At 39.6% G+C, this 23,937-nt stretch overlaps 2 long non-coding RNA genes and 1 pseudogene across 2 annotated transcripts; 1 reads left to right on the plus strand and 2 right to left on the minus strand.

Annotated features, from left to right (window-relative positions):
* The first annotated feature begins 295 nt into the window (after positions 1 to 295).
* Positions 296 to 3,264, plus strand: LOC131324714 (uncharacterized). Its single transcript, XR_009199419.1, has 2 exons — positions 296 to 557; positions 2,959 to 3,264. It is a non-coding gene; the product is annotated as an uncharacterized LOC131324714 (long non-coding RNA).
* A 389-nt stretch (positions 3,265 to 3,653) lies between these two features.
* Positions 3,654 to 4,440, minus strand: LOC131324715 (uncharacterized). Its single transcript, XR_009199420.1, has 3 exons — positions 4,414 to 4,440; positions 4,115 to 4,185; positions 3,654 to 3,962 (listed from the first exon to the last, which is right to left on the minus strand). It is a non-coding gene; the product is annotated as an uncharacterized LOC131324715 (long non-coding RNA).
* Positions 4,441 to 12,072: 7,632 nt separating this feature from the next.
* On the minus strand, positions 12,073 to 23,084 carry LOC131324716 (uncharacterized; annotated as a pseudogene).
* Positions 23,085 to 23,937: the final 853 nt, after the last annotated feature.

Consider the following 23,937-nt stretch of genomic DNA (forward strand, 5'->3'; position numbering starts at 1 on the left):
CCATCCCTTAGGGTTTTCGATTTCGATTTGAGAAACCCAAAAATTAGGGCTTCGAAGAACGAACGACTGGTATAGGGTTTGATTTCAGTTTATTAGCATTTGATTTCTGTACAAAGGAGAAACGACTGGTATAGAGTTTTGAATCGACTGGTAATAGAGTTTGAATTTCACTGTACGTGTGTTATGCTTAGCCATTTGCTCCACTTCTCTTTTTTTTTTTTGAGTTCACTTAGGAATAGCCCTAAGACTGATATTATGGTTTTTGTTTGTCTCATTTGTTTGTCTCACGATTCATTTACCGATTGGAAATGAAACAAAATTAGGTTTTTTAAATGGTGGATTTGTGGATCTGTGTAAAAGTTAGGTTTTTGTTTTCAAATTTTGTTGACGGTGGTGTTTCTGGTGAAAGGCTTCTCAAGATTACAAGATCTTGGAATCGTGAGTGACGGCGTCAAGAAATAGGACAAGTTTTTACCACATTTCTCTTTTCACAATCAGAGTCGACCAATTAACGTAGGATTAAGACATTTTGGCTTAGATCTCTTATGGATATTTTGGTAGTGACAAATCAAAACCTTTCTGTAAAGCCCTGTTTCTAAAAATGCACTTATGTGACTCTAATTAGGTTACAATATTTTTTTAAAAATAAATAAGTGATTACGGTTAAGGGAATATTTTCAGTCGACGTTTTTAGAACATGAGGATAGCATGATATAATTTTAGGGGTTCAATACTTTTCTTTAGAAAGCGAACTACGCCGTAATGATCTACACATTTTAATTAGTCTACGTTGTAATATTTTTTGAGTTCGGAACTCGGACATGAATAATTCAATCAGAATAAATTTTAGTAAATAGCAAAATTAAGTTTAGTAAACCATTTACCCTAGCACCACGTATCCAAGCTAGGAAGTCCAACTGTTACAAGTGTCCAAATATCCCCTAAGGTAAGGATGAATCATCAGTATATTTCACCTCTCAAAATAACTAATAGCCATATATGCTGTTAATTGCCAAAGAAATAGGAAAAAAGAAAGAGAGATAAAACGGTAGAAAGGAATTGGAGGCGAACTGGCGAAGTGCCCTTTCCTTCCAATCGACCGTACATCTTTCCGCACCACCGCTTGCCGTTCAGGAAATTCTTTGGGTAAATTCCTCTTTCCTCTTCTCTCTCTTTTCCCTACGCAGACCACCGCACGCGGCGGCGGTCCTGTCGGACTTTCCCATTCCGTTTTTCCCTTTTTCTGCGGCCAAAACCAGAAGTAGGAATAGCAACGGCACCGCCGCTGCTGTTCGAGAAGTATGCTGCGTATCTTTGCATCTAGTATAAAATTAGAATGTGTGTGTGTGAATCAAAAGGGAGGAATCAGTGGATGTATATATATGTATTAGTTTGTAAATCACCTAATTAGTAAATAAAGTGTGGTTGCTCTATTTAAATTCAATTACATCAGTAGATTAAAAGAACTTTCAAGCAATTACAATTTGAATTAGTTAGAGCTTACCGGTTCTATAAAAATGTAGATAACTTAATTGCTAAACAAAGTCTAGTTCTCTGGGTAACTTGATTAAGAATAGCAGACCCATAATCCCGAACCTTTTCTGTTGCCCAGTAGGCTGACTCACAATCGAGAAGGTCTAAAAATATTTCGATTACAGTTTTGAACGCGTTGTGACACAAAGTAATTGCAATAGGTTGGTTTGAGGGATAAGTACAAGAACGAACCAAGTCTTTAGCGTAGCACCCAAGAATTCAAAAGTGGAAGTATTGTGTGAAGTGAGGTGATGCGTGTAAAGTGGCCACTACTTCTTTTTGGTGAGTTGCGCATACCTTAGTTACATGTATTTTCTGAAATTTTGGAATGAGATGTTGCTTGATTTTGCTGAAAATATATGGAATTTGAACTTCCTATTTGGTTTAATTGATGTTAATGCATGCGATGGCTGATTTATAAATCTTTTGAGTCTCAGTTAAATTAGACCACGACAATATGTTTTGGAAACTTGAATTTTATTGGTTGCTAGTACATGCTCGTGATAATATGATTCATTCGAACGGTGTCCCGAGCACTAGGGGACGGGTAAAGATACTAGTGGCGTGAAGTAATAAGGTAGGAGATGCAGCCAGGCATCACCGGGTAATGATATCTTACCACTCTTCAATGGGGTCGCTCCCCAACCGACTGGCAAAAATATCGTTGAATGCTATTATCGCTCAAAAGTGCAAAAGTTGAAAGAAAAATGAAATGAAAAGGGTCCATCTCTTGGACTGAAGAAATGAGCTTCGGACAAAAATGCATGTACTGGATGGTCAACGAAATATTTGAAATGTTGTTTTGAACTATTATATAATGTGGGGTATTTCCATGGTCAAACTTGTAACCTTGGTATACGTTTCTCACCGAGCTTCGGCTTATGAAAACCTTTTCCAATTTTTCAGGTTAAGGTAGATAGCAAGTTGTGGACTAAATGAGGTTCTAGAATAACCGTGGTGAATCAAGTGGTGTCTAATGGTTTGTATTTATTATACTTGTACACTTAGAAGCTCTGGGATTATCTTATTTATTCTACGCTTCCGCATTCTTTGCTTATATGGTTTTAATTGGCAATGATGCGAGAAATCCCTAAACTAGAATATGAGCAGGCCTTCGGCGGCTTAACACCCGCTTGGCCGGTCATGACTTCCAAGGTAGATTTTGGGTCGTGACACTTTCAAATGCAAAAAGTGTTGAAATTGCACATATCTCATTCGTCCATTCCCTAACCAGAAGAACCACTTGAGTTCATGAACTTGTAAAGGCTGGCTACCTCTTCTTTATGTGATGTGCTACCAAATTTTGTAGATCTTTTTTTTTTTTTTGGTGTTATTCATTGAAAATTGTTTTACGGTGGTGTCCTCATCCAAGTATGAAGAATTGAACAATAAGTCAGCTCTTTGATTTGATATGTTCCATTGCAGGCTGAAAACGAAGAGCTTGTAAGGAAAAATGAAACATTGGTGATAAAAATTGAGGAATTGATGAGCTCAAATTAGAGTGTGGCCAAAAAAATTGATGAGTTGTGCGACAACCTCCGTAAGTTATCGAAGAGAAATTAATGAAGAGTTGATGAAGTCCTTAACATTGTCTGAAACCAAAGCGTTGAAGCTCTAGCTTTTGTTGGTTGTTATGTTAGTTATGGGCTTTGCCATTTGTTTTAGGAGTTTTAGATTTGTGAACAAATTAAGGAAACTTATGATTCTTGCCTTGAGGGAGATGTCATTTGATGAATGTAATGCAACTATGCGGATGAATGCGTAGGTCATTTTCAGCAGAAACATAAAAGCAAAATTCTGAAACTTCCAAGTGTTCTGGGGCACTAGCATCCAACTCTAAAGGCTTTTGTCACAAGACCTACCAGTCTTTTATTGGATTCCAACATCTTCCTTTCTTTCATAATGATCAGCTCAACAAAGCATCCAATTACAATGAATTGGATTCAAGGCTTCTCTTCCGGTTGAATTTTGAAGTTACCTCCTACTGTTTAAACATGATTAATATTACATGGAAAGCAACCACAAGACCTGTGGCCATTGAAGAATGAATGAGAATTATGTCGTTTGAGAGCCTAAGCAACAACTAAGCCATTAAGCTATTAATTTGAACATTAAAAAAGTTCATCCAAGTTCATACTCGAAATACAAAGTTCATCCAAGTTCATAGTTCATCTCCATTCAAGCAATCAAAGTTCATACAAATTACTTACAAAAAAATATCTCAGTCCAAGCAAAAAAATATCCCCATCAAGTCTCTCTATTGCCTTGCCATTTCCATATTCGCACATCACCATTTTGTTCCTGAAACACAAAGGAAATTAGCATTCAACATAGTCAATGTCTATTTCATGTGCATATTTCTCTTGAAAAACACTTACATTCATCGTCGCGATGGTGAGAATAGTTGTATATCATCCAATAACTGCATTCTACAAACCAAAAAAGAAAACAATAAATTCTGACAACCATAGCGATCCTGTTTTAACAACTATCCTAACTCACGATCCTGTTTTAACATGACTGCTCATAACATTTGAATAAAATCCATGACAACAGGTTCCCAAAATGACTTATATAGTACCTTGGCGGTGGTGGTGGTCGAAACAATGGGGTGGATCCACTCGTCTATCTTGTTCTTCCATTTCTTCTTCTCTGTTAAGATTGTTGAGAGGAGAAAAGTGAGAGATGGAACCAGGAATGAGAAATTACTAATTATGAAATTGAAAACCCTAACAGATCTCAATCGAACGAGAGATTCGAACCCTAACTCATGGGATCCATAATGAGACAAACAAAAATCATAATATCAGTCTTAGGGCTATTCCTAAGTGAACTCAAAAAAAAGAAGAAGGAGCAAATGGCTAAGCATAACACACGTACAGTGAAATTCAAACTCTATACCAGTCGGTTCAAAACTCTATACCAGTCGTTTCTCCTTTGTACAGAAATCAAATGCTAATAAACAGAAATCAAACCCTATACCAGTCGTTCGTTCTTCGAAGCCCTAATTTTTGGGTTTCTCAAAACGAAATCGAAAACCCTAAGGGATGGAGAAATCGAAAACAACTAAAACCCTAACAGAGAAAGCGAGAGAGAGAGAGAGAGACGTTCATTGTTCGTCGCTGGGACTGCTACTCGTTCTTCTTCTTCTTCATTTTGACTTCTCTCTGTCTCTCTCTTCTCTGGTCTGAGGTCGCGTGAACAGTGAACTGGACTGAAGGGGGGGTGAATTGTTTTAACCCGTTTTCGAACCCGAGTGAGAGGGCGACCCGCATCCGGTATTATTTACCCGGTAACGACCCGCGTGTTCCCCTTTAAAACGTGAGCCCTTGGATTAGATCCAAGAGCTGGGAGTGAAGTCCCGCATGGAGTAGATTTTCCGGGATCCCTCAAGAGAACCGGAGTGGATATATATATATATATATATATATATATATATATATATATATATATAATTTATTTATATATGTATATATACTTATATACATGTTCTTTCATTTTTTTAGCATTAATCTAAAAAACAATGTCTCTTTATTGTCAAGTAGCCTAATTAAATTTAAAAAAGAAATAAAATTTGATATTTATTGGTGTTTAGTGGATTTTTTAAAAAGTTTTCTTCAAATATTTATAATAAATTCTACACATAAAGAAATGGAATGAAGTATCTAAAATATTGATTGCAATTAAAAGTTTAGATAAAATCACAATACCAAAAGACACGAAAATAATTACAAAATTTTTATTTTCTAGATATATATATTTTTACTTTTTTACTTATACTTTAATTTTTTAAATTTTTATGGGGCGGGGCGGGGCGGGGTAGGGCGGGTAAACCCGTTCCCCAATCGGGGCAAGAGTGGGGGTACCTCAAAAAACCTGATTGGGTCAGGGGCGGGGGCGGGTCGGGTGATGATTTTCGGGTCGGGATAGGGTATGCAAAAAACCCGTCCCACTCCGCCTCGCCCCTTTGCCATTCCTATCTAGAACCCCCATACATAAAGAGAATATCCTATCCAATTAAATGAAAGTACTCATTACCCTTGGGAATAAAGAAAATGATTGTTATTTTGACATTTCAAAAATTGATAGAGGAGCTCTAAAATTGAACTGTATTGATACACAAAATAACGTCGTTTTGGAGCCTATCCATTAATTTTTGAAGTGCTAAAATCAATTTCATAATGAAAAGGAAAGGAGAATTTGCAAAAAGCAAACCCCTATTGTTATTTGGAGGTTGGAACCCTCGTCAACGGAAAAGTCTCCTACCACGTGAAACAGGATTATTTTGAAGACTGGAGTACTCTTTCGAAGAAAGCAGAAACAAAGGCAAGAATGCGTAAGCGCAGAGAAAGGATTACCGTGTTTATTGAGTCATTCACTTCTTGTCTTTTTTGTTCCTAGTAGTCATAAATAAATATGTAAAAAAAGTCTCTCAAATCATTTCATTCTATAAAATCCTTCAATCAATCGGAGTACAATTTTCGTTGGGAATTGATATTCACACTCATTATTTTGTTATTCACTCTCTTTTTTGTATTTTTGCTTGGGGGTTTGCTCCCTATTAAAGTCTTAGGTTTGAAACCTTTCAGATGCTATCAACTCGTTCAGGGCCATTCATACGGTGATTTGTCATGGCTTTAATTGAGCCCCTAGTTAGTGATGCTGCCTCAAGATCAATCGATATGCACATACGTTGGAACGGACACTTGAGTTATAAAAAAAATAAAAAATTTCTTTCACAATTACATTCTTATTGGATACTGTCAGACAATATCGTAAAAGTTGTGCAGCTTGTGCTTATAAACTTTTGTCTCGCAATAAAAGTCTCTATGTCGTGCTTTATTATGATCGATGAAATGTCCCACTAAGTTACCATTTTAGGTTTGCCAACAATATCTCGGTTCGAGCTCCACGAGGAGCGGGCTTTGAGAGTCAGAGCTATGGATAATCTTGGACTCCATGTGCTAACTCTAATACCCCCACTAATTTCTGTTCAGTTTTAGGGTAATCATAATAGGGAGAAAACCCATTAGAGTTAATTTCATTCAACGTAAAATATATATATACAAGCTGTATAATAATTGCACTACGGTCCTAGATACTTAAACTAATTACATGATAAGACACATAATTACACTAGATACAAATAGATCCATCATCTAACACTCCCCCTCAAGTTGGTGCAAAGATATCAATCAAGCCCAACTTGAACACAATAGGATGAAAACTCTTGCTACCCAGCCCTTTTGTGAATATATCAGCTAACTGATCTCCAGATCTTACAAACGACATACATATCAAACCCTCGTTCAACTTTTCCTTGATGAAGTGTCGATCAATCTCTATGTGCTTCGTTCTGTCATGCTGAACGGGATTATGAGCAATGTTAATGGCAGCTTTATTGTCGCAGTAAAGTTTCATCGGAACACTATCAGCAAACCCCAAATCAAGTAACAAAGTTTGGAGCCACAAGAGCTCACAAACACCATTAGCCATAGCTCTATATTCAGCTTCTGCGCTAGACTTAGTGACTACCGATTACTTCTTACTTCGCCAGGTAATCAGATTACCCCTAAGGAAAGTGCAATAGCCAGAAGTAGAGCGCCTATCATCCACAGAACCAGCCTAGTCAGCATCAGTGAATGCCTCCAATCACAAATGGTCATGATTAGAGAACAACATTCCTTTTCCTGGAGCTGATTTTAGATACCTCAAAATACGATAAACTGCATCTAGATGTGAAGTACGAGGATCATGCATAAACTGACTAACAACACCTACTGCATAAGTAATATCTGGTCGAGTGTGGGCCAAGTATATTAGTCGACCCACAAGTCGCTGATACCTCTCTTTATCAGTACGCTCCCCCACATCTTCACTAAGATGATGATTCGCCTCAATAGGAGAATCTGCAGGTCTACAGCCCAATATGCCTGTTTCTTCCAAAAAATCAAGTATATACTTGCGTTGGGAAATAAAGATACCTCTATCAGACCTCGCTACTTCCATTCCAAGGAAGTATCTCAATGATCCCAAGTCCTTAATCTCGAACTCTTGAGCTAGACGAGACTTAAAGTTATGAATCTCACTCACATCATTGCCTGTCATTATTATGTCATCAACATAAACAATAAGGACAGCAATCTTACCATTACTTCACTGGATAAACATCGTATGATCTGCATGGCTCTGCTTGTAACCAAAACTCAGCATAGCTTTAGAAAACCTGCCAAACCAGGCTCTAGGTGACTGCTTCAGCCCATAAAGTGTCTTCTTTAATCTACACACATTTTCTTCACTTGCAAGAGAAGAGAAACCTGGTGGAATATCCATATAAACTTTCTCCTCTAAATCACCATGGAAAAATGCATTTTTCACGTCAAACTGTTGAAGAGACCAATTCAAGTGGGCAACACACGAGAGGAGAGCTCGCACAGAGTTCATCTTCGCTACCGGAGCAAACGTCTCCTCATAGTCAATACCATAAGTTTGAGTAAAACATCTGGCAACAAGCCTTGCCTTGTATCTCTCAACTGTACCATCAGCCTTTTGCTTAATAGTGAACACCCACTTGCAGCCCACTGGTTTCTTCCCTCCTGGAAGTGACACTACATCCCAGGTGCCATTCTTTTTCAAAGTTGTCATCTCTTCTACCATAGCTCATTTCCACTTAGGTATCTTGAATGCATCCTGCCAATTCTGTGGAATAGATATAGAGGAAAGAGAAAAGACAAATGCATGGTACGAAGGAGACAAACGGTCATAAGAAACAAACTGTGAAATATGATGTTGAGTACAAGATCTAACACCTTTTCGAATAGCAATAGGAAGATTGTCAGGATCCATAGGAGAAGGTTCAATAAGAGAAGAATCATTACCAGAAGAGTCAGCTGAGGAATCTGAAACTGGATTGGGTGATTGTGATTGACAAGGTAGTAACGTACATGAAGACTTTCCATTTTTCCGTCTAGCATACCTCTGTAAGCCAGCTCCCTGCAGTCGTTGTCGTGCAGGTAGTTGTTCCTCAATGTCACCACCAATATCATGTGTTTCCCTTTCAACAAATACTGGTTCCTCTCCAGTGTTTTCCTTCTCCCCTTCACTATGATCATAGAAAAATTTCTCCCCCTCACTATGATTATAAAAGGTAAACATCTCTTCCTCCTGTTGATGCTCCCCCTGAAGAGATGGTTTGGAGGGAGAATAAAAAACCTCTGTTTCCCAAAAGGTACCATCCATAGAGACAAACATCTTTTTTGAATAAGGATCGTAACACTTATAGCCTTTTTGGGTAGGAGAGTACCCAACAAAAATACACTTATAGGCTTTATGTCCTAGCTTGCCTCCAGAAGGTTTTAGGGCATGAACAAAACACACACAACCAAACACCCTAGGTGGAAGAGTCGTAACTCGACAACTGCTTGGCAGGCACTCAATGGGTGTTTTAAAATTAAGGACACTAGATGGCATACGGTTGATAAAATATGTAGCAGTTAAAATAACTTCTCCCCATAAGTATTTTGGAACATTCATAGTGAACAAAAAAGATCGAGCGACCTCAGCAAGATGACGATTTTTACGCTCAGCGACTCCATTTTGTTGTGGAGTGTCAACGCAAGTCGTCTGAAAAATAATATCATTATCATCTAGATATGTCCGAAAAATCTTATCAATATACTCAGTCCCATTATCACTCCGAAGAATTTTAATATGTGTATCAAATTGAGTGCACACCATCTTATGAAAAGATTTGAAATAGGAAAATACTTCATTTTTTGACTGGAGTAAGTACGCCCATGTGGCACGAGAATAACAATCAATAAAAGTAACAAATCATCGATAGCTTTTTAAAGAAGTAACAGGAGAAGGACCCCAAATATCAGAATGGATAACCATAAATGGAGAATCACTTCGTTTATTAATAGGTGCATAAAAAGAGCATTTATGTTTTCCAAACTCACAGGCGTCACAAAAAAACTGATCCCTAGGACAATGTTTAACTAAAGTAGGAAAAAGTTTCTCTAATATCCCAAAAGAGGGATGACCCAATCTACGGTGCCACCGATGTAACAAAGAAAGAGTGGAACTCATATCTGCCCGTAGAGCTTGTCCACATGATAAAGATGGCTGAGATGGATGAGGTGCATGCTCCAGATAATAGATACCACAATGTGCTTTACCACTGCCAATCACCTTTCCCGTTTTCAGTTCCTAAAAGATACAATGAGTAGGAAAAAATGTCACAGAACAGTTTGCAGAATGGGTAAAACTACTAACTGAAAGAAGGTTAGTGGCAAAGTTTGAAATATGGAGGACTGAAGAGAGAGAGATAGATGGAGAATAGCGAACGGAACATTTCCCTGAAATAGCAGAGAACGATCCATCGGCAATTCGAACCTTATCCTTACCAGAACAAGTGGAATAAGAATCAAAAACAGATGAACAACCTGTCATATGATCTGAAGCACCAGAATCGATAATCCAAGGAATATCAGAGGAGGCAGTAAATGCACTAGCTGGAATACCTGAATGAGTAAAATAGGATGCAGTAGGAGCTGCTGTGGAAGTAGGAGCTATAGTAGAGGAAGAATCAACCTGAGCCATAAGACGCCTGAGAGCTTGCATCTCCTCCTGAGAGAAACCGCCAACAGAATCAGAAGGTGACTGAACTCCTGTACTGCACTCAGAATCAGACAAGGCAGCAAACTCTGAAACATGTGCTTAAGCCTGAGAACGCCCGGGACCACGACCTCGACCTCCACGTCCACTGCCTCGCCCATGAGAAGGACGACCATGTACCTTCCAACAGAAATCCTTGGTATGTCCAGTGTTGTGGCAATAATCACACTCGAGTGACATACGGTCTATGGTCCCACTGGTAGTACCAGACTGAGACTTTCCACTGCCAGACCCAAACTGTCCCTACGAAATAGAAACCAATGCAGAATGATCAGAAGTAGGAGCTTGTAACATAGCACCCCTTCTGCTCTCCTCCTGTTGAACAATGGCATAGGCCTCTCCCAAAGATGGAAACGGAACACGACCCAACACCTGCACTTTAATTGGATCATACTCCACATCAAGACCAGCAAGAAAGTCATACACACGCTCTTTCTCTATTCTTTTTAACCAAGCACCAGCATCAACGGAACAGACTGCTTGAAACCACTGATAATAATTAAATTCTTGTCAGGCCCCACTGAGATCAGCAAAGTAAATAGCAACAGATCGATTATGTTGATCCATAGTACGAAGTTGCTTTCGCAACTCAAAACACTGAGCATCATTGCCCTGCTGAGAATAAGTCTGTTTGGCAATAGTCCAAATCTGATATGGAGTGTTAAGAAGCAAGAAAGGACTACGAATATCAGCCTTCATAGAATTAAACAACCAAGTCATGGCTAAAGATCGACGAGACTTAAACGTCTTGAGTTCAACATCAGTAGTAGGCTCAGTAACAGGGCCTTCAATGAACTCAGACATCCCTTTAGCTTCAATGGCTAATGTAAAAGTACGAGACTAAAATAAATAATTTGTGCCATCCAGTTTGATGAGACAAATATCCATTGGAGAGTTATCCAGAGTCCCTACACGACTCAACTCATCCTTGCCACTAGCGAAAGCTTGTTTTTTCTCTTCTGACATCTTGAAAGTAGAACAATAATGCCAAATAAACAATAAACAATGTTCCCAGCAACTTTAGAACTCCAAAAATAATAAATAAAAGTTCTAAAAACCCTAGAACCTCAAAAAAAAAAAAAATTCAACTGAATACCTTCGGATCTGACTGAAACAGTGTTGAAAAAGAAAAAAAATAGATTTGATCGGCGAGAACAGATCGGATTGACGGCGACGGCAAGCCCCGACTGATTGAAGTACTGTTCACGAAGCACTGTTCACGCAAGTACTGTTCACGAATCACTGTTCACGCGAGTATTGTTCACGATCACTGTTCACGCAACCACTGTTCCCCCGAAAGTACTGTTCACGCAGCGACAAGAAGAACGTCGTAGGTCGCTAGGTTCTATAGCTCTGATACCATGTTCAGTTTTAGGGTAATCATAATAGGGAGAAAACCCATTAGAGTTAATTTCATTCAACGTAAAATATATATATATATATATATATATATATATATATATATATATATATATATATATATATATATATATATATATATATATATATATATATATATATATATACAAGCTGTATAATAATTGCACTACGGTCCTAGATACTTAAACTAATTACATGATAAGACACATAATTACACTAGATACAAATAGATCCATCATCTAACAATTTCCGCTAATGTATACGATAGTGACAAAAAAAAAAAAACAATATCTAATATCTTAATCTAAGGTTATGAGTACGGTACTCAGAGTACCTAGAATATTTACCACAACTGACTTTTGGGATACCATACACCAAAATATATTGGTGTACCATAAAAAAAGTGGTGAAACTTCACTGGAAAACAGAACTCGATCCGTAGAGCAGTGTGTACAAGAAATAGTGTCATTATTCCACTACCCAAGCGTAACCCTGGATTTCCCTGCATCGGATCGGGTAATTCAAACCCAAAGATAAGCCTAGATAGAATATAATAATCAACTTCCTTCTAGTATTTGTTTTTCTTGAATGGAAAAATTGTAACATCATTTTTACCTCAAACAATCTTTGGCAAAATGGTTTCTATGGTCAAGAGAGCAAGGCCGATGGAACCTGTAACAGAATGAGGACTGCAAGCAAGAAAGAGGAAAAAAGAGAGAAGATTTTCGTTATTTCTGGAAACAATGGTCCATTCCATCCCCGAATCCCGTTATTACCAAACAACTTAGTATTTGTTTTGCTGGTGTTTTTACCAAAGAAACAAGAAAAAATATGAGGTTGTTTTTCTGTTTCAAGAAACGGGCAATGCTTCTAAATGAAATCAAGTACCTCTCGAAGATGGGTTTATCCGAAGTCAGTAGAGATGTTAACTCCACCGGTAGCTCCAAGAGCAAAGAAGAAAAACATTCCTGCCAGAAGTTTTGGTGGTGCAAGTCCTTGGCTTTGGCTTTCTCCTCCTGGTTCCATAAAAGCCCTTTAGTAATATTTGGAAAGAACTTGAAAGAACGAAATTAATGTCATTTAATGTACTTCAAATGAGATCTATTACCACGTCATCGGAAAATCGTATCCAGAAACCAAGATAAGTTCCATAACCACCCATGGCAAACAGAACAACAGCCTACACCATTACGACATGAGATACTTTAATCAAGAGGAAAATGCAGCTTCGATTAGTAGTCATGACATGAAAGAAGACAGCAGCCCTTCATAAATACACAGAAACCAAGCACAGAAAAAATAGTGGAACACTCGCCTGTGTGTGTGCTAAACCTCAAGAAGCGTTATGTGCACTTTCCGTGAGTGATAACCACCCATGGCAAACAGAACAACAGCCTACACCATTACGACATGAGATACTTTAATCAAGAGGAAAATGCAGCTTCGATTAGTAGTCATGACGTGAAAGAAGACAGCAGCCCTTCATAAATACACAGAAACCAAGCACAGAAAAAATAGTGGAACACTCGCCTGTGTGTGTGCTAAACCTCAAGAAGCGTTATGTGCACTTTCCGTGAGTGATTTCTGTGCACCTACTATCTTTTGAGGGGAAAAGAATGGTAGGAAGCCAAAAAGAGAGCAGTTTACCATGTTTCCGGGGTGACCCCAATGCATAAGCCATCCGGGTAGATTAAACAATTTCACAAGCTCAACAAAAGGTCCGAACAGAGACTTGACAGTTTCAGCTGCAATTCGTATGTTTAATCTTGTTATGACTACATATAACAAGGAAAGAAGAAACAAAACAACGATAAGTCTATGGCAAATACAAGGCTAGAGATGGCTCATGCAGTTCGAGGTCAATACATGTTATGCAAGCCTAACGGGTGGATTGAAAGCATTGTCTCGTATCAACTTAACATTTGAAATATGCAAACAGAACCGAAGAATTTCACGTTTTAAAGAGTTTCTAATATGGAATGCTGGTTAAAACGGGTATCGAGCATAGTACTTGTACTAGGAGCCACATTCCAAACAAGTGGTCAATCGTAGGATTCGAATTAGAAGCCTAGTTCAACAAACTAAGGCAAATCCCAAGCTCGGACATGGCTCATAAAGTGGGAGGTCGATTCATTTCTCTTGATATAAGTGAATTGGTAAATTACGTCCTACCCCGTGCAATCCAGGTTTGTTTTCCAACAAAATACAAAACCTCGGGTACACGCAGTGCCTTGGAAATCAATATCCCACATCTGCCTTCTAACATATCTGATGAGTAACGGAAAAAGGCTTCCCGAGATTCTTAGTAATGGACAATGGGCTTACTAGTACTAGTATCTGTCCCATGAAGTTTTGTGAATTTGAAGTACAATCAGTACGTGAATATATTTAACCAATGTTAACATACTCTACGCTTGTTTGATTGGCTGGACCATAAATAAACCCATGGAATGTAGTATTTCCATGTTACTAAATCCATCAATTATGATTATCGATGTTACACACTCCGAGTACCAAATAGCACACACTTTGTGAAATTAGTCGTCCTACTGTTATATATCATTTCTCCATGATTATTATATCAAAATCCAAAAACCACGGTGTAGGCACGGTCAAAATCATGACCGTTGACTCGAGAAGAAGTTTGACCGACCACCCATGCTACGACACGTGGAGGGGTTATGAGAATGACGTGGCTAGCAACTGCCACACAAAGAAAGATTTGATGCCACACGGCACAAGATGGGGCCGCGCATTGACGTGGCACGAGATGGACTATGAGGTCGCAATATCTCAGATTATGTAGAGTTTATCCAGCAAGAACCAAAGTTCATCCCATGAGCTCAACAATTCCGCAAAGAGCAGTCAAACCAACGAGAGCCAGAGGGCACGAGGCCCAAGCAAGGGTCCAAAGGCGCGAGATAGGCCCCGCACAGCTGAACAAGCTCGCGGGGGTAGAGAGGCCCGCGAGAGCCATCGCGAGGAGGGCAGATAGGCCCACCAGGGTAAGGCTGCGACAGGCTCGCGGACATACAGGGCCACAGCATGCCCGCGGACAGACAGAGCCGCGACAGACCCGTAGACAGATAGGGCGCGACTAGCCCGCCCAAAGATAGGGCCGCGGCAAGCCTGCGGAAAAACAGGGCCGTGACAGGCCCGTGGATAGACAAGGCCGCGACAAACTCCCGCAAACATGCATGTCCGCGGTAGGATGGGTCCTGCGGAGGTTTTGGTCTCTGCCTACAAATACCAGTGCTGGTATTCATTTAGGGAAGGAGGAGAGAGCCATCTCTTCTAGAGACAGAGATAGACAGACAGAGAGAGACAGAGATAGAGAGAGAAGACAGACAGATTTCTAGAGAGAGTCATCTCCTCTAGAGAGAGAAGACAGATTTTCAGAAAGAGGGAGAGACCATCTCCCTCGGAAAAAATGGAACTACGTTTGACCTGATTCCCTGTACACTGGGATACGTAGGCAACCCAGATGACTTAGACTCGATCACATCTTATGCCTCCTCCTTGACCCCTCTAGATCACTCTTTTATTCAATTTCCTAATCATCAACCAATTGCACCTCTTCAACTCACGTAGATTCACTCGTAAGCTCCTCTTACAGAACACGAACCTACATTAGGCGACTCTATTGGGGAGGTGTATTTTGGTTTGTGGTTAAACGCAATCGAGAAACAACATAGAAACTTTTCAAGCGCGAGCCATGCCGCGTGAAGACGAAGTTTTAGAAGAAGTCAGAGCTGTCCAAGAGGGACGACGACAGTTGCAAGAGACTCAGAATTAGATGCTCACAGCACTTGCGAGTTTCACAGAGGTAATTGCCGGGGTCTTGCCTAAGAGGCCTAGTACATGCATCACAGAGGATGTTAACTCAGGGTACACCGCAGAGCCAACAAAAGTTGTATTACCCGCCCTCCCAAGCCCAAATATTTAGCCTACTACTGCTACCGCTTCAACCACGCGGAAGCAGCAGGGGGCAGTGACAAGAAGCGAGAAGATAGAGATGCTTTCGGCCCGCGCCTAGTCACCCTCAGCGTGGTGACCGCGGGGATTCCCTATCCAAATCACAGAAATAAAGAGAATGCGAGGGACGTGGCAGACCTTTACCCTTTCATTCTAGATAAGAAAGAAGCTTCAGAGGGCTGGGACTATACGACCAGAGGGGTACTCGCAAGAGTCCCGCAACCACAAAAGTGTCATGAAGATTTTTGCCAAGCCGTGAAGTGAAGATCCCAAAATGGGAAGATATTAGAGATGAGAAAGAGATCGCGCCTAAAGTGGTACGCTGATTAGTGACAACGCGCTAAGGTAGCAAAAGTTCGCGAGACCACTGGCCCTGGCGAAGCGCCTAGCGCGGAAGCGAACAGATTATACAGAAACTAGAGCCTGCACCAAAATAAACACATAATGATTCTAAAACTCCTCACAGCAAAACCTATCGGGGCCATACTAATGCAAGAAGTCGATGGGACAGGGCACCCAATCTACTACATTAGTAGAAAGATACAAGGGGCCGAAAAGAGACATACGCCCGTAGAGCACCATTGCTTTACCCTCTTCACAGGGCAAAAGCTGAGGCATCATTTCTTGCCTTTGTCCATGTGTTCCCAAGAGTGATCCCGAGAGATATTTGCTGCTGCGACCAGCCCTCGTAGGGAGGGCAGCAAGATGATTTTTAATGCTAGTAGATTCCCTGGCTGCCCGAGTGAGCAATGTGAACCCTCAGAGGAACTGCTACCAGAAAGGGTTTCGAAGCTCTCGCGGCCAGCTCTGACGACACAAGCTGGTCGCTTAGCTCCAACGGGGCTGCGGGAGGAAGTCATGGTGGCCTGAGATCACGTACTTTTTAATGGTAGAGGAGAGGCAAACGAAAGGAAGATTAAATGCCTAGAAATTGTCCTACAAACCAAGGGGGTAGACGCGTGAAGAGAACCAAAGTTCACGCAAGGGCTGAACAAGCTCGCGAGGATAGATGAGGCCCGTGGCCTGAACAAGCCAGCGATGACAGAAATCCCCGCAAACTGAACAAGCTCACGAGCACAGATGAGAGAGGTGAAAAGAACATTTTCACTCCCATTTAGATAAGGGAAATGAAAAGAACATTTTCGCAGACAACTTTCAACAACGGAGTTAAGCAACGCAACAGTGGTCTGCGACCTGCGCAGAGGGTTCTGCGGCAGGTGTTCCGCGACCCCGCGCGGAGGGTTTCGACAGGAGGGGCCACGACCCAAGTCGATTGGAGGGGTCCAGTTGTCATCCAAATAATAGAAGTGAAAACAACATTTTCGCTCCCATCTATAGACCGACGTTCGCGCCGTATAAAACAACAGTTCGGCAGCTCATGAAGCATGGTCCAGAGGTCAACATAGTCCACAGGCCAGATCAGAGAACAGATTCCCAAACCGCGAGAACCATCGCATCATTAATAGTGGCTTCATGGAAGTAAACCGTGAGAACCATCGTGTCACAGAGGCTTCACGGAAGTAACCCGCGAGAGCACAAGTATTTAGAATTAAATAAATACACAGTTACTGAAAAGTAAAACAAAGTGAGAGAGATAACAATATGGTATATCTCACATGAAATGCGTAAAAATGCACAAAAGACGCACTTTGTGCAAAGGCCCCATACCCATACACAAGGCATATGCTTTCAGAGAGTGAGGGACAAATTCAAATGCCTCAAGGCTTTTTCCAAACCTATCCTTTATGCCGAACTCGAGACGAGCCTCGACTTACCATTGAAAATACTGCCCATGGTAAATCCTATCTGTCTACATACTAAAGAACACCCCATTGAGCCTAGCGACTGCACCACACTAGTTGGGCCTAGGAACCGTGATGGGGACCAAGGGAGGAATGTGATGTGGAGGCTAGAACTAACAGTTTGTCAAAGCTTGTCCTCTTCGAGACGAGCTATAAGTTGACCGCATAGTTTGAAGGGAGGTGTTGACCGATATCTGACAAATCGCAAGACATATAACAACCACCTCTTGACATTCTTGACATTTGGGAGCCCTGAGCCCGTATCATACCTAACACCAGACTCAACTCTATGATAAAGGCCACCACATATCACTTAAATTACTTCTGCAAATCCCTAGCCTCAGAGCCTAAAATCTGATTTTAGGACTCAAAGAGAAGCATTGCCAAAATCCATTCTATCCACTAATGAGGAGAAAACGCATCAGTGGGCTTCCCTCCTCTCCAAGGTCCCTATGTTAGGATGGTTTGTCACAACCTTGAAGACCTACATCTGGTAAATATGCAACGAGCATACTTTACTCTCTGATTGACCACGACACAGTCTATACTACCATCCATATCCATCTATGTACCCTCCCCTCTACTCCTCGGCCTCCAGTGGTCTCAAGCCATTGCAATACAAGTCATTTCCCAATGGCGAACTCAGTTCAGCTCTTAATTTCGACACATAAAATTATTCAATAGCCATGTGGTGCTCAAGGTCCCTCTCGCACCACATTGGTGTGGGGCCCAAGACAAAGTGTATAGGCCCCACACCAATGTGTGGTGGCAGAGGGGCCTGTGCACCACAGTGCCAGTGGCACTAAATAATATCTCCTTCAACATCAAAATAAATAATCTAAATCATCAAATGGTGACCCTTAGAATTTTAATAGAAGATAAATCGGTTCCAGCAACATTAACGAGTAGATTTCAAAAGATACGAAACACCATACGAACAACGAGTTTATCTTTATAAATCGTATATTCAGTCAGTCACGAAACACCATACGAACAACGAGTCTATATAAATTGTATATTCAGTCAGTCAAACACCTACTATTCTTATACCAAGTCACCCTTTTGATATAAACCCATTCGAATTACAAATTGAGAAGGTCAAAGAAAGGACTCAACTCCCTCCAAATAATTTTTTTGTTTCAAAACACTAATTCGGTAAAAAGTGTGCTTCGTGAAATGTTAGGGATTATATGTACTCAATGCTGTCCATTTATTTGGTTGAGAACCGCAAACAAAAACTAAGCTTCTAATGCTACTACATACAATGGGTTCAGCAATCAATAGTGCTGCTAGCTATGGCTCTTCAGATTTGGAACAACTTTTTTGAAGTACTCTTTTTTTTTTTTATCACAAGCTTCAAAGTATTCAAACGTGCTTTTTAGCAAAAACTAGGAACTTACTCTCAGTATCAGGAGCTTTGACATCTTCCTCATCAAATGGTACTTCATCCTCAAAATCATCCCTTCCTTGAAGTCCATTTTGATAGTCAAATTTGTCTTCTTCCCCATCCAATAAGTTATACTTGCTCTTCTTGTTCAATTTCAGCTACCAAAAAACAGATGTGCAACGATATCAACTAAACAATAGTCACATGAAACAAACTCAGAACATCTATCATTTCAAGAAAACCAATACAAACATTATGATACATCACTTCTTTTGCTCCAATAATTACAATATCAGTCGATGTGAATACTTGAATTGACTTTTGTTTAGTTTCTTCGGAACTACTTCAAACACATTAAAGATCCAAGATTGAACTACTCAAATCTCTACAGAACCAACACTTTCTGCAAATTTTACCTGGCGCTCGTGTTGTGACCTCAATATGGCCTTGTCGAACTCACCAAGCTCATCATTTTGCTCTCCAGTATGCTTCTCGATAAACACCGATGACTTTCCACTCTGGTCAACAATGTCTTCTCCCTCTGTAATCCCACACACCACAAGTAAATCAAATCGCAAATACATATAACAAAGAACATCTGAACAAGCATATGCACATACATATGGATATACATGGTAACACTGATGAATCCATTTTCAACTTTCGGGTGCAATCTCCTAAAATTTGGTGTGTGAACACTTAGAATTTCAATATAGAGGGCTACTGCACCTGAAATTTTTTTATAAAACCCCAACATCTTACTAACAAACTGTAGTTAAGGAGCAAATAAAACCACCAAAATGCAGAACTTTGATACAGCTTCGACACGTTTCCACACATTTTCATACTCTTTCAACACATAACAACACAGTTTTTTCATTTGCCCTCGTCTTTTAATCTTCATAATTTTCGAATTCGGAGATTAATAAAATTATTTTGCTTATAAAAAATAAAAATAAATAAAAAACACATAACACACGCTTTGCACTTAACATTTCCTATGCATGTACACTTAAATACATAATCCTCTAGTAGATCTCACACTCGCGCTCTCAATCTTCGCTCTACAAAACTCACATTCTCAATCCTCGCTCTAATATTAAAAAGAAGTGTGGCTTCACATTCTATGCCACCAAAATTAGGAGAAGCCTTTACAAAAAATGTCATTCCGGTATGGTACTTTCTTCACAGAAATGCGTTTGCTTTTTCTATCATTGTCCATGGCTTTTGAATTGAGTTGAGAATTAGTAGCTGCTCAAAGGTCACCGCAGGTATAATGTTTGAAGTGGCCAAGTTAGAATGGAAATGCATTCTAAGGAATGTAGGTAAAAAAGATGCACTTCCAAATAAATGCATTTCGGGACAAGCCTAAAAGAAAGAATTTATCATTGATGGCCCATTGGTACGCATAAAAAAATTAAGCCAAGGTATAAACAAAACTTCACATATTCGAAACTATCACCAAGAAACTCCAGCCAAGTAAAATGTTAGACATAGTCACAAACATCATACTAATGCCATGAAAAGAAAGTCAGCTCCTAAAGGATAATCACATACAAGTTGTTTAACATTTTCAAAGTCAGCTCCTCATCATTCAGAGGGTCAACCTTGCAGATCAAAGTAGTTTAGCAGGCTATTTTAAATTACTCGTGACGATCCACTTTCTTGTGGGAGCTAAAACAACACTCGAATGAGACACAAAGATTGTGGCAGATAGAAGAAACCTGAATGGAACTTAAACAAATTGCAGAACCTTGAAAAAAAAAAAGGGAAGGCAAGAAATTAACACCACCACTGATGAGATATTAGGAAAAAAAATCAAAAGCAAAAGAAAATATCAGTAGGAAAGACATTCTTAACTTAGGAAGGAAGAAACCCATTTTAATTTTTAATCATCTAAGAAGGAGAAAACTTGAAGGACCAAATCAGTAAGTTACATGCGTTAGTCCAAATATAAGATGAACCAAAAGAATTTTGCATTCAAAAAAACCTAAACAAAGAACTTTAACAAATTGTGAAACCTTGAAAAAAACATAACAGCAGGAAGTTAACACCACCACCGATGAGATATTAGGAAACAAATTCCATAGCAAAAGAACTTATCAGTAGGAAAGACATTATTAACTTAGGAAGGAGAAAACCTGAAGGACAAATCCGTAGGTCACATGCATCAATCCAAATATATGATGAACCAAAAGTTTGCATAAAAAGAAAACGGGTATTCTACAATTTTCTCACCAAGACGTTTGGATTGGCCATAATCGAACCCCTAGATCAAACCCTCCATATTGGCTAACAGTTGCACCGATGGTGGAGGATTATGGCGACCGTGGGTTGATTGCTGCCAAGCAAAGGACGATGGAGAATTAGATATCTGGCTCATGTGGAGAGAGAGAGCGCGCAAACTATGAAGTATTGTTCTTGAATGCACTTGAGATCTACCTTTCCACTCAGTTAATGACTGAGATCTTTACACAACCTAAAGGGCTAAGAGTGAATCACAACAGAAACAACTTGACGCATTTGGACGGTATCTTGAACTTTGGGATCCAAGTTTTTTGACCGTCAGACCAATAACCAAATCCAATCGAGAATGTTCACAATTACATCCCAGTACCCTGCAATGTACAGAGCAATGTATAGATGCACAGGCAAGAATAAGCAAACCAAGCCTTACAAAAATGAGGAATTTATAAACCAAAGAGAGTTGAAGTTGATCGGTCGTTTAAGATAAGAGACAGGAACCTTGAAATTTTGACTTATGTTTTTTATTCAACCTGAGTTTGCGTGTTAGAAAACCCTAGCATGCATAAACCTCCAAACCGATAGCATGCAGAAACTTCTGGAGTGCAAGCTTCAACTCGAGTTTGCGCCTTGTTGAACTCCTAGGGTTTGGATTGAAATAAGCACGCAGAACTATATGAATAGCGCTTGCATTCCAAACCAATAGCATGCAGAAACTTTTGAGTATATGAAGGAGGAGAATGATGCCGTGCATTCTAAAGTCCAAGCAAAAATGTGTTCTAGTCTAAGTAATCATTGAGTTCCAAGTGCAAACAATGAGATACAGTTGCTGCTCAGACCAACACAACCATGAATTTTTAAACCGTAACAAATCAGGAAAACTTAATTCATTAGGCTACCATATATCTAACCAAAACTCAAACTTAAAAGACTATCTTATCATACATAAGCACCGATCATAACAGGGCAACGGTCACGAGACCCATGATTTCTTTGTCCAAGAAGTAATACCATATCCAAAATGCTACCAATCATCATTGTCGATATTGAGAAATATAAACAGGTGATCATACCTGTTTACCCCCTCCTAAGTTGTCCCTAGATTATCAAATTACATCTAGAACTTTAGAAGAAAAACACTACATCACTACCCAAGTACAACACATATATACACACATAGAGAGTAGAGACCATGGTTTAGCATTAAATGCATAATTCTCACTATCCAAAACTTACAGATGTCGATATACATTGCATCCGTCCGTCCGTCTTATTAAAGCAAAAAAAAAAAAAAAGGTCATAAGCACCAACAATAAAACAAAAAGGGCATAATCATAACCTAAAGAAACATGTATTTATTAGTTTAGGACCCCACAATTTCTGCATTTAATTTTGAGAAAGGAAGATGTGTAACTAAATATCAAGTCATATTATCAAACATAAATAACACCGAAAATAAGAAACCTGAAATATAAAATCAAAATAGCACACTTTAAACAACACAATACACAATGGGCGGAGTTCGAACGAGGAAAAAGAGAAACGAACCCTAGATATGAAAGGACACTAATGAGAGGGAATCCATCACTTCCGGAAAATGTACAGATAATTACAAGAGAATGGAAAACTCCAAATGGTAATAAACCACAATATTCGAAAGAAAAGATGACATCACAATTTATTTTCTTTTCCAATAACTCACTCGACCAAACTTCAAACAGTTAAAGCTTGACATTATCAAGGGTTATCATATACGGAGTATATTGTAACACATAGGATCAAACATTCAAATGAACTGTCCCAAAGAAGAAATAAGAGTCAAGTGCCTCATGTGGCCAACTATCAAATGCAATAGGATCATTGCGGTTAATAAATCGAGCACATGTTCTATACAGACTATAATATGCCTTCTCCAAAAACAATCATAAGCACTATCAGATGCAATAGGATCATTGTGGTTACTAAATCGAGCACATGTTCTATACAGACTATAATATGCCTTCTCCAAAATCAATCATAAGCACAAAATGCTAACAGAACTTACATGCAGAAGAGCATTACCAATCATAGGCTTGAAAACATCCAACTATTGGTTGAATAGGCAAAGGCCACATTACCAGATTTCCTTGCATCTAACCTGCTCTCAAAGAGTGAGGTAACAAAGTCCCTGAATGGGCTTTCCATCCTCTCAAAGAGGTAGCCTGAGATTGGGAGCACAGTGTAACCTAGGCCTCTTGCATACTTTTAACTCCTCGCTATAGTACACTCCAACAAATTCCCCGGTTGGAAAGATGAGAGTGTTATTCTTCGATAGGGTAGAAAGGGCTTCTTGATAGTCTTCGGACATACAACATATGCCTCAATAAAGCCTAAGATGCTATCTAAGTCCTTGCCTTCCAGATTTCCATGCTAGACTGGCACACCACCAGGCTTAGGAAAATTATTTCATTACAAACGGATAGAGAGAGTTCACATCGTAGTAGTATAGGTCCCCACCATATGGCTTGTATGTATCTGTATGACCACCGTAGTAGGCATGACTTATAAAGCTGTCTTCATTCTTGTTTGGGATGTGGATAGGCCGATTAGAAGCTGTTGTTTGGAGAGGAAAAAGTGTGTAAGGTTACTTTTACCTTCACACATAATCATTTATTTATATAAGGAGATAGTTCATTACATAATGTAAATAAGCAATGTGGGACTAAACACAATATACTAGTATATGAGTATACTAGTATTCCAACACTCCCCCTCAAGCTGGGAAATAGATATCACACAAACCCAGCTTGTCACATAACATCTCCAACCGGGGTTTAAACAATGACTTGGTGAATATGTCGGCCAATTGAGCACTTGTAGACACGAAAGGAGTTGCTATAACACCACCAGTCAACTTCTCTCGCACCAGATGACAAGCAACTTCGATATGCTTAGTCC

This window comes from Rhododendron vialii, chromosome 4a (genome assembly GCF_030253575.1).
Source record: "Rhododendron vialii isolate Sample 1 chromosome 4a, ASM3025357v1".
Taxonomy (NCBI): Eukaryota; Viridiplantae; Streptophyta; class Magnoliopsida; order Ericales; family Ericaceae; genus Rhododendron; species Rhododendron vialii.